This window comes from Delphinapterus leucas, chromosome 21, assembly GCF_059928025.1.
Source record: "Delphinapterus leucas isolate spDelLeu-1000000601 "Yukka" chromosome 21, BTC_Dleu_Yukka2, whole genome shotgun sequence".
Lineage (NCBI taxonomy): Eukaryota > Metazoa > Chordata > Mammalia > Artiodactyla > Monodontidae > Delphinapterus > Delphinapterus leucas.
In genome coordinates this window covers 14,694,446-14,706,663 of record NC_143149.1, presented here as the reverse complement: position 1 = coordinate 14,706,663, position 12,218 = coordinate 14,694,446, and the positions used below count along the sequence as shown (strand labels likewise).

Sequence of the window (12,218 nt, the reverse complement as noted above, 5' to 3'; positions counted from 1 at the left end):
TATAATGCGTAAGGCTCTATTTTTCCCTCATATGAAAAGCAGGAATAAGATCTTTATCTTAATTTCTTGGCAAGATGTTTGCTGAGGGATTGTGAATTTTCAAAATTCTCTTTGTATAAATAATTACTACTGATTTCAAAATCATTTCAGCTGTCACCATGATAACCCTTGGTAAAACAAAAAATCTTAACACAATAAATGCAATAGCAAGGGCCAATATGGGGAGAAAAGGCTACCTATAACTAATACCAGGAAAATATAAAATGTTGACCAATGATGGACAAATATTAGTTTAACGCTGCCGCTTACTAGCTGTAAGACTTCAGGTGAATTTCTTAACTATGACACACCATATTTTTTCTTATTTGAAAAGCTTGGGTAATCATAACCTACTCAGCAACGTTTCTGTGTGGATGAAAGCCTAGACTATATTTCACAATCAGTAAAGTATAGCTGTCATTATTACTGTTATTATTATTACACTGGAAATGTAGAATTTGACCAAAATGACAAGTCTTTACCCTAGCTTGTTAGAATCCTTTGGATTGTAGACACACACTGCAGGGACAGTTTTAGTTCAAATTTCAGATTTTCTACTTGGGCTGAAAATGCCCGTTGATAGTAGCATAAGAAGAATTTTGGTTACTACAGAATTAACTTCCATAGAATCTGCAAAGTCTAGGGAAAATAAATCTGCACATGAGCTTGAATATCTCTGATCTTCCATGACAAGGTAAAGGTAGGAAAACTACTAAGTATCACTTGCCGAGTGGTAAAATGGAGAAGAAATGGTGATGAGATGGCTAAATCTACGCCAATTCAGGATAAATCAAAGAATGCGCTGCTTTGTCACAACCGTGGGCCTGACACTCAGACCTAAGTTTGAATCTCAGTTTACCCACCTAGACACGGGATGCTAAGGAAGTAACAACTTCAGCAATGAGTCTGTTTCCTTCTTGCAAAGCACATTCCCACAAAGCTTTTTTTGAAGTGCTACTGGGAGGATCAAATGAGACAACATCATTGAAGATGCTATTTAATATTGGTGAGTTTTTTTCTTTTTTCCCATAGAAATGCTTGTGGGCTACTGTGCAAGTTTATAAATAACATGTTTCAAAAAAGTAAGGTGAAAATAAACAATGGTGCCTGGGCGGGGGGTATGCCCATTCAGCCAAAGACTCCTTGATAATTAAGGAGGAAATTAAAATTCCATATTTAGCTAACAAACATTAAAGAAAGATAAAGGTAGTACTGAGCAGCCCCTAGATTGTGTTGTCTTTTCCTCATTTCCAAGTCAAACGAATTACTAAGGACAACAGAACCATTCTGTTATTTCACAGTAATAATGAGGAGCCCCACTGCAAATCGCGGAATATCCCTGATTAATCACTAAATAAAGAAGTCCCATTAAAAAAAAAAAGACACATAATAGTGATGAGATATAGGAGGTGGTATGTTCATTCTGTAACTGCAGCTGAATTTTAATTATTTTGGATAATCCTTTATTCCACATATATGAATGCTCTTTAATGCATTTGAGGTAATATCAGACGGCCTCACCATTTCCATGTCTCCCTGGAATTATCTAAATACTGAACGAGTCCATTAAGAAATCTGGATGATGGGTTTATATTAACATATGCCACATTCATATTTTAAAATGGTTTTCACTATCTTCTCATTTTCCTTTTAGGTTTTGATCATTCCTCAAACTCAGGCATGCCACAATTACCATCGAGTAAAGTCACATGAGTTCAGCAAGGAAGGAAGCAGGCACAACACTATTAATTGGTTCTCGTACACTCTATTCGCAATCAACAATGATCACAATCGCTGAGGCAATCATGTGATCATCTGCTGTGCCTGTTAAAATGGCAGCAATAAGTAGTTCAGCTGTCCTCAGACTATTCAGTTTTACATAAGTATACACTGACTCTCCAGCAGACCAAGGGTGTTCAAATGAGATAGTCAGAAACAAAAGCCACGTTTGCACATGCAAGAAAGCAAGCCATTATTCTAGAACCCAGAGCACTCTAACCCACCTTACAAGGTTATCATAGAAATACCTTACCTATGCCTGATCCACTAACATAAACTTATTTGATAGTAAATAACGTATTCTTGAAGAAAAGGCCCCAAATTCAATTTACATCTCACAGTCGAAGTAAATAAGAAAAGTCTGACAAATCTCCCTCCATAAATCCCCACGATTTCATGTTCCTTTGGCCAAATTGGGGAAAAGGCAGAGCAGAAAATGAGGTTTCTGCTCTTAGAAGGCCACATAAATAAATAAAGTTTGTTTTTAAAGTACTCCAGGAGATCAATTATATCAAGGAGATAGGTATGACAGAAATAATATTTGCAGAAAATTAAAGGGGATTAAAATGAAAAAGAGTCAAGTTAATAAAACTTCTTAATCAAAAAATTATTACCTAGTCGTTAATAACACATGGAATAAGGGATCCTGTTTGTTTGAAGAAAGTATAAATTGTCCTCTGAGGATATATATGGTACTAGTGAGCAAAGGAAAACAGATGCTGTTCATTTCAGAATACCTAGTACAGTTATTTCCCAGTTCAGGATAAAATGAGCAGTTTCAAGGAGAGGAACTTACTACAACTGAGACTATGAGGAGAGAAAGCTTTGGTAGCCATCTATGAGCTATTTCACTTACAGGCTTATATGTCACAACTAATTGTTGACATTGGCTGGAACAGCTGCTGGAGGATGAGACTACTTGTTTTACCCTCCCTTTCAAAAACTACTTTCTAATGTAGCTTGTTTACATTGGTACTACAAAAGCACTGACTATCGTACTTAGTTTTAATAAAAGGACCTTGATTCTACCCTCTGCCTTATAGATTTTTTTTAAATTTATGGATCTCTTTTAAAATTGCAACATGACATGGATGGATCTAGAGATTATCATACTAAGTAAGTCAGAAAGAGACAAATACCATATGATATCACTTATATGTGGAATCTAAAATATGACACAAATGAACTTATCTACAAAACAGAAACAGACTCACAGATATAGAGAACAGACTTGTGGTTGCCAAGGGGGAGGGGAGGTGGGGGAAGGAGGGATTGGGAGTTTGGGATTAGCAGATGCAAACTATTATATATGGAATGGATAAACAACAAGGTCCTACTGTATAGCACAGGGAACTATATTCAATATCCCGTAATAAACCATAATGGAAAAGAATATGAAAAAGAATATATAATATATAAAAATATATATAATATATATATAAAATATATATATAAAAAACTGAATCACTTTGCTGTACACCAGAAACTAACACAACATTGTAAATCAACTATATTTCAATAAAATAAATTTTTAAAAAACACTAAAATTGCAAAACAAAATACCTTTACTTTTGGCTCTTGCCTTTGATTACAACCTTGAAGTTTACACTCTTCAATTCTTATTAAGACTAGAGCTAGAATTCATACATTTATCTGCACGTTCTAAATTTTCTCCTAAGGTCAATCCTGACCATCAAAATAATGTTTGTTTTACACTGTTTTTGTTGCCTCTTGTAAAAATACTCACAAACAAAGCTTCAGCACTCTGTCATTGACATATATTGAGAGATGTTGTATATTGAGAGTGAACCTACGGATCACTATTTATTCATTGTAGTGATGATATTAAAGACATCACCAGGGATCACCTTAAGAGGACTAATGGGAAACACTTCTTCTGACTCCAAAATGAAGGAAAGCAATGATTCTCATAAACAATTGAGTCGTATTTATTGTCTGGTTACTATTTCTTGTAAATGGTGGTGTGTCTCTCTGCTTTGGCTCTCCATTAACTTAGATACTAGACTTAGGTTTGCTTCAAGCAATTGTGTGTCAACTACACAATACAATATATATGTTGATGTGTTAATTTTATTCCTGAATATATTACTTTCCTATTGTTGCATAATAAATTACCCAAAATATTAGGGCTTAAAAGCAACAAACATTTATTACCTCATAGTGTCTGTGGGTGCAGCTTAGCTGGGTGACTCTGCCCCAAGGTCTCAGACAAGTTTGCGATCAAATTTTGGCCAGGGCTTTCTTTTCAACTAAGGGCTTAAGGAAAGGAGTATCTGCTTCCTTGGAATCACTTACGTGGTTGCTGATAGGATCCAGCACTTCACAAGCTGTTGGACTGAAGTCCTAAGTTTCTGATTGTTCGTCAGAGGACTTGCTCAGTTCCTTGTCAAGGGGCCTTTTCCACATTTCCATTCACATTCATGGCAGACTAAGTGAGCAATAGAGAAAGCAATAAAGAAGATGCAAGTCACTGTCTTTTTGTAACCTAATCTCAGAAGTGATGTCCCATCACTTCTGGTATATTCTATTCAATTAAAAGGAAGCCACCAGGTCCAGCCTACACTCAAAGGGAGGGAATTGCACAAAAGCATGGAGACAAAGAGGTGAGGCCATCGGGGGCCAACTTAGAGACTATTGTTTCTATTATTTTTATTCTTTGTATTATACATACTTCAATAACCTTGCTTATAATGCATACATATATCATATGATAACATGTGGTGTGCCTTTAATAAATGTCTATTGTGTTAGACTGAACAGCCTTGGTCATTCACTTTAACAACTGCAGTAATCATTAATCCATCCACTAAGCACAGATCTGTTTTGGGGACTAGGTACACCATGATTTTTAAAAAGGAAGAAAAAAGTCATGCCTTCAATAGTGGGTGTGGGGAGTCAGCACAGAAAGTGAAATTCTAATCATCATCCATTCAGTCCTTTAAAAATCACTGATTCAGTGCCTACTCTCTGTCAGGCACTCTTCTGGCCGTAAGGTGTTTTGATTCTGTAGGACAGAGTATGGCTCAGGAAGAAGTTGGAGATTAGGTTCTAGGTGAGAATCAGAGATTGGAGGAGGCTATATTTCTGTGTAAATCTCACACAGAAATTTATAATATTTTTTAGTGAAAAGTTTAACGATTTGCTATTTCTTGTCATGACATCTGCATAAATATCATGTACTCTGCAAAAAAGGCAGTGTCCAAAGAACCCTCGAGTGAACTTGCCCATGTCAAGGCAGGCACGACTGAATGACCACACCAAAACGCCATGTGCTCAGGAGGGGTGCCATGCAGTTCCTCTTGGGCTCTGGATCATAACAGTTATAGGCTTAAATTGTTTGAACTATTTTTTTTGTTAGACAACTGATATCACACAATTTATCAAAGTGATAGAAGAACTTTTATTTGGTGAGTTGTATTAAAGTACCATGAATACAAAAACGTGCACAAATCATAAGTGTAAAAAAAATTATGTTTTTCTAATATAGAGAATTCAAAACTCTAGGGAGGTGGAATAAACTTTGAAGATTATAATTTTGTATTTTAGAAAGCTGTGATGCAAATAAGTCTAAGGGCCACTTAGTTCATTCACAGCAGCGACAGGGCCACAGTTCCCACCTCATGGCTCCTGCCCCAAGGCCACATCACACCACGTTGTTCTGTAAGAGAAATTATATATATAGAATCTATCTTAAGAGACTCTTAAACATTTTGTTTGTTTATAGTTTAAATATTCAATAGCAAATATTTACATAAGTAATTCTTCATAAGATTAACAATAGTTAAGTATTCAAGTAAATCTTAGAAAATTTCAAGTTGAACAAATTTAAATATATTTTTCTATAGTAAGATTTCTCTGATCCTCTAATATATTAAAACTCAGTGTTAATTTTGCTCACCATCTAAATGTTTATTAATGTGAATTATATTTTTTAATATAAATTCTTTTTGCCTATTGAGGATAAACCCAATCTTGCCTTGGTGTATTTTCTTTTTTAATACACATTGGATTTGATTCTCTAGTTTTCTAATATAAACTATTTTTAGGATTTTTTACACCTATATTGAAAAGTAAAATTGACCTGTAATTTTTCCTTTTACATGGCTTTTTTGGCTTTTGATAGGAAGGTTATGCTTCTTTTGTAGAATGAGTTGGATATTCCCTCTTTTCTAACCATTAAAAAGAGTTTGTTAAATTCAAAGTTAAATAAAGATACTCTGCATTTTGAACATTTGGTAGAACTCGCCTGTAAAACCATCTGATTCTGCTGTTTTATTTGAAAAATTTTATTTTTATCTGTTTTATTTGAAGATTTGAAGACTAGTTTGTTTTAATACTTATAGAATTATTCAAGCTTTAACCCTCTTTAGATCATTTCTACACCTACATTTTCTCAGGAATTTTTCCATTTCATCTCAGATTTCAAAATTGTAGGAATATAGTTGTTGATAGTGTTATTACCTTTTTAATTTCTATTTATAGGAAGAGTCCCTTTTCACTCATAATATTATTTATTTATGTCTTCCTTCTCCTGATCAGTACTGTCAGGGGTTCATCTCCTTTGTGGGATTTTTATTTTCATGTTTTCCAATTCTGGATTCCTGGATCCCTCATCTGACTTTTGCGTTTCTACAATATATTCCACAATTCTAGTCTCTCCTCTTGATTACGAATGCTAGCATCCTGCATGGCCCTCAGTCCCACTTTCTCCCTGGGTTTGGATTTCCCTGATTTGTTTTGGATGAGATACTACCCACTATTGTAGGAATACGCTCTACATATAATCTTAACACCTCTTCCCCTTACACTGAGGAGATTTGGATATCATGTGATAAAAAGTAACCAACTCTCTACTCCACCCTAGTTCTGGTCCTGTAAGCCAATCTTGTCTCAATAAAAAAAATATACACTCAGGATGGAACAAAGCAAGTCTCTGAGTCCCAGGAGCTACTTCCCATCTGCTCCTGGCTCCTCTGTACATCGGTCCCTAACCCTGCCTCTGGAGCTTTGAATTATGTATAATGCCATCACTTGCACCTGGCCAAGGTTCAGACCCTTCCATGCTTCTTCCTGGCCTTTATCCACTTAGCCAGTGTCCAGCCTTGGCTATCCCTGACACTCTCCACCTTGAAAATAGTCTACTCCATTTGCTTCTTGTGTTTTGCCCCCAACTATTTGTGTCTTCAAGGGGGTGTGAGCCACTGAGACAGAGAGAGGAGAAGTCCAGAGAGAAAAAGGGAAATGGATAAGCACTGGAAATGGGTGTCTGAAAAGAGTTCTCCTGACTGAAAATAAAAGCCTGAAGCTGAGGCTTGGGGATTGACTACACTTGATCCCTCATGTCCATTACCCTTTGGAAGATTTAGCAGCTATCATGTCTCCACTTAAAAGTAGGCTGAATAACTCTAATACAAAAAATAGACCTCTTCAATTAAACAATCTTTTGAATTTTTATTAAATATATTTTAAGCAGATTTTCTTTCTGCATCATGTACTTTCTGCCTAATCTCTGACATGCCACTCACTTACATCTAAGAAATATGTGATACGCTATAGCCTGGTGACTGGATAAGCTGCTCCAGCTCTCTGTGTGCCTAGTATTCACTTACAATTTTCTAATGCCTGCACTTCATCATGATGTGGCTTAGCACCCATGTGACAACGAAAGTCAGGCTGTTTATTTCCTTGCCCTTGACATTATTTTGTTAAATGCTGATAGCAGACATAAATATGAAAATGCTCTAACTAAAGTGACTACGATAGCTTATTCTATAATTTTCCCATTTTTCTCCTTTCATAAATTGGCAAAGAATCTCATCAGTCAAAGCCTCGGAAAGAAGATTCTCCAATTCTTTTAAGCTGTTTAACAAAGGCTGTGTCTTTTTTAATCTCCTATGTGGGGATCAATGCTAAAAGGAATAAACAGATTCTCTCCCTGAAGAAAACTGATATCAAATGAACCTAAAAAATCATCTTTGTTCAGTATCAATCATTTGCTTAATTATCACTAACTTCAGAGCTCTTTGAATTAGAGACAAGACCACAATGACACAGAATAGAGAAGGCGCCCTTTATTCCTTGAATTAAGGGCTCTTCTGCTGTCTCTCCCTCTTATTTGACACATCTAACAATCTGGAGGTGAATGTGTTTAATAGGCTTTGTCTGCGAAAAGCTTCATTTCTTTTTTGTGAAGGAAGCTATAGTCTTGGACTTGTCTCCTCATGCATTCCACCTTTTGACAGCACTGAGCCTTTATTTATGAAGGAAGTTTAATTAATGCCCTTGGATGTACTGTTAACCTTTGAAATAGTTTCCTGATGCATGGAGGCCCTTTCTCTCCTGCCAGGAATTGATTTTGGAAATGGCCCTGCCTCTTTGTGGCTTAAGGTTCAGAGAAAGGAAGAGACCATGCAAAGTGTAGCAAGGCAGGGATGAGAGCCTTGTGAAGTGTAGTGATGGAGCATTTGCATCAGTATCTGGAAAATATAGATCAAAAACGTGGGGAATCAACTTCAAAGAAAATGATGGTTCTCTGAAGAGGTTAGAATATCATTCCACTGAAACAGAACCATAGCACTGAAAACAGAAGGCAGGTTTCAAATAAACTAAAGCAAGCCTCTCACATTTCTAGCAAGATAATATAGATTTTTTAAAAATGGCATAGACGATGGAGACACAGAGCGGGGAAGGAAGGACACAACTTTTGGGCCAAGAGATTTTACTGTATTTTCCTGGCATGGCTCCCAGAGACCTTGGCAAAGAAAAGGGTGCCAAAGAGTTATTCTTCAGAGGCTTTATTCTATTAATGTAGATATTATTCAGTGTACAGTTGTTTAATGGGACAGATGTTATTTAATTAACTGCTATTTTAGAAAAGTGATTTTCCAAAGCAGAAGCAGTGCTATGGGGCAGAGTGTGAGGGGAGAAGTATTGCAGAAGTTTCCTCGTGTTTGCGCTTACCTATTCCAATAGTAACTCTTGGTATAATTAAATCACTGCGGCCCTCACTGTGTTTCCATGGTAGGACAGTCAATGGAGACTCCACAATTCGTCATCTCAATTATGGCCTTCAGAAGACGACCATATTGGTTTGTTTGCATGGAAGTTACCAAACACACAATCTGCACTGAAAAAAAAAATGAAACCTTGTTCTCAGTTATATTATTATCACTTCAGTTTTTAGATCTTCACTTATAAAAGCTATTTGTCTTCTATACTAGCGATACAGATTGCTTATTGAATTAACAAGGACCAAGCAATAAAGATCTGAGAACAATAACAATTTGGAGCCCACCGGACTATAAAAAAATTCCATTTTATCAATCAAATTGTAAGCGTTAAGCTGTCTGTCGCCTAATGAGAAATACCACTGCACTGTGTTTCCCCTCTAAAACCCTGGAATTTTCAAATTAGGAGACAGGTGTATGCTTGAGGCTATGCTATCTACCTTCATGGCTTTAGCCAACATGGCACATTCTGTGGAGAATGATGAGAATTGGCTAGAGGTGAAAGAATGCTCTTTTGGCCAGGCCAGTGCGTCCCAGCCACATCACTCCTCACTAACTGGGAGCCACAGCAGAGCCCTTCTGGTAATCCACTCACTCCTCCACTGGTGAGGACCACTCAGCCAACTGCTTCTCTGGCATGTGTTCTCTTGGCAAGGTCCGTTCAGATGAGTGCAGCCCAAGAGATGTGACCTGGCCCGAGGCTGTAGAAGAAGAAAAGGCAGGACAAGTCATGAGTCACCAACTCTTCCAAAGTGAGGGGATGTTGCAGGCTCTGGCGTTCCTCTGACTTGAGCAGGTAGCCAATTTCCTGGAGCATGATCTTATTTTAAGATTCCTTCTGAATTTTATCACGAATGTTCAGTATCTTAGATGGCAGAGGATCATAAAATCTAACCTTTATTTTGCTGGTGAGAAAATGAAAGACCAGGGAGCATTAACTTCCAGTAATTTCCCAATGGTGCACAGCTTCATAAGCAGCAGCCCCGTCTCTACAAGCATCTGATTCTCAAAATTCTTAGTTGGAGGGCTTCCCTGGTGGCGCAGTGGTTGAGTCCGCCTGCCGATGCAGGGGACATGGGTTCGTGCCCCGGTCTGGGAGGATCCCACATGCTGCGGAGCGGCTGGGCCCGTGAGCCATGGCCACTGGGCCTGCGTGTCCAGAGCCTGTGCTCTGCAACGGGAGAGGGCACAACAGTGAGAGGCCCGTGTACCGCAAGAAAAAAAAAAAAATTCTTAGTTGGAGGTTTTTACCAATATGTAAGGGAAATATAATTTTGATGTATAAGCAGAACAGAAACAGCAGAAATGTAATTTTATCTTATCAATGTTAAGAGATTGTGATGGAACGTGTTCCCTTCTGTCCAGCACACAGTAAGCACTGAGAAAGTGTATCACTGTGATGCTACTGCTACTGCTGCTTCCTGGAGTTTTTAGGAAGGTGGGAGGGAGGAAGGAGTCTAAGTATTTCCTCTTCCTTTCAACCTACAATAAGGCCAGGATTAAACTGAGATCTCCACTGAGCACTTATCATTGTTCACTGGACTATAATGAAAAGTATTCACTTTCTAATTTTCCAGGAGACAGCAAACATCATGTTCTGTCATCTCTGAATATTAGCTAACATTCTGGTCTTTGGGAATGATAGTCAAGGACTGAAGTCTGTCATAGCCACTTGGAAACATATACAATGATTCCAGTCATCTATTTTAGTATAACCTTAAGCACCTGAATAAATGATTGGTATCCAGTATGCATACATCTGGTCACGACCTCCATGCTCCTAATTTCCTTCCCTGTGCTGTACTTTATAAAACACATATAAAATACCAATTTTCATAGTATTTTTCACCATCTGCACTGTGAACACTCAAGGTCAATGGTTCTTGAACTTTGAAGTGCATCACGTTGCTGATACCCACTCCCAGAGTTTCTGACGTGGTAGTACGTATGGGGTAGGGCTCAAGAACGCGCATTCCTAACAACCTCCCACGTGATGCTGGCGCTGCTGACCAGAGGACCACACTTAGAGAACCATCACAGTATTCTGTGGAGATTTTAAACACAGAGGTTGCAGATGTGGGGAATTAGGCACAAGAGGAGAACCATGGAAAGTGGGTAACTTTCATTCATGCTCAAATACAAGAGGAGCGGTTTCTTTTATTTTGGGGGCAATAAAATTTACAGAATACGTTGGTAATTTTTATTACCTCAAAAATCCATTTTATGGGAATCACTTTAAACCTAAATCTGCAGACATGTATATGAGAAGTGTTTGGCTAACGCTGCATCATGCTGTTTAGCGGACAAGGTGCTGCTTAGTAATTCAAGTTAGACACACTCGGATTTGAATGCTGTTTCTACCAATTACCCGTGATGGAACCTTGGAAATATGTTTTAACCTCTCCACCTCATCGATAAAATGAGGGTTATAACAGTGGCCACTGACAGGGTTGTCTAGTGCAATTCTTAGTTCAGTACTTGGCATTGCATGGGAAACAGTAAGCACATTTTAAGTCATGGAATTAGCAAAATAGCCACAGTAATACTCATTGTAACTAGGAAGTAGGCTAGTAATAATGTGAAGAAAATTTACAATTATAAGGAAGATAGTACCCGAATCTAATTTCAGTCTTTGTTATAGTTTTGCCTCCTTATATAATTTTTGCTCTATGTATGACAGTTAGAATTGACTGATTTAGTTTTAAGATTTTCATTTTTAGTATTCTTCATTAGAGTGGCAACACTAGATGGGAGATAAGAAAAAAAACAAAACGGGCAGATATTTTCAAAACTTAGATACCATAAGTCTAATCAATAAGGAATTTATGTGCATGACTTCTTTTGATATGAACAAACAACTACAGGAGAAAAACACATTCCTTGTGTTATTCACAGTGAAGACTATGGTTCTAAGAACACTTGAAAGCTAAGTGAGTTACACCTGATATCTTATTTCTCTGGTATGGCTATTGAATAACAGTGTCCTAGAACATAAGAATTTTGGCTCTCAGTAAAAATAAGGTTTTATTCTTCCCTAAGTGCAGCCAGGTTTTATTTCTACTAAGTACTAGAGAGTAGGTATTTTACATAGGTAGATTGAAACTCTAGGCTTTATCCTATCAGCCAAGTCAGCAAATACTTTGAGTACTGACCTTTAGGCAGCATTTCAAGTCTCATCCATCTGCAAAGGTGTAAAGCTGAATAGGAAATGGAGTTGCCCCTCAGGCTCTCTGCATAGGAAAGGAATTTTTCATTGTGACCCTATCATTTGTTCATAATAACAGGCTCGCTTCAATATGAACAACGTGTTCATTATGAAAATCAAAAAATGAATGACTTACAAGACACTGTGGATATAAATATTATGCCCTT

General features: G+C 37.4%; 1 long non-coding RNA gene across 1 annotated transcript in view; it reads right to left on the bottom strand.

Annotated features, from left to right (window-relative positions):
• Positions 1-12,218, bottom strand: part of LOC111173432 (uncharacterized) — a 62,789-nt gene that overhangs the window by 22,674 nt on the left and 27,897 nt on the right. The window contains exons 2-5 of the long non-coding RNA XR_016391149.1: positions 11,999-12,076; positions 9,742-10,017; positions 8,800-9,547; positions 4,135-4,267 (exon numbers count right to left, since the gene is read on the bottom strand). This is a non-coding gene — a long non-coding RNA (uncharacterized LOC111173432). The remainder of the gene's footprint in view (positions 1-4,134; positions 4,268-8,799; positions 9,548-9,741; positions 10,018-11,998; positions 12,077-12,218) is intronic.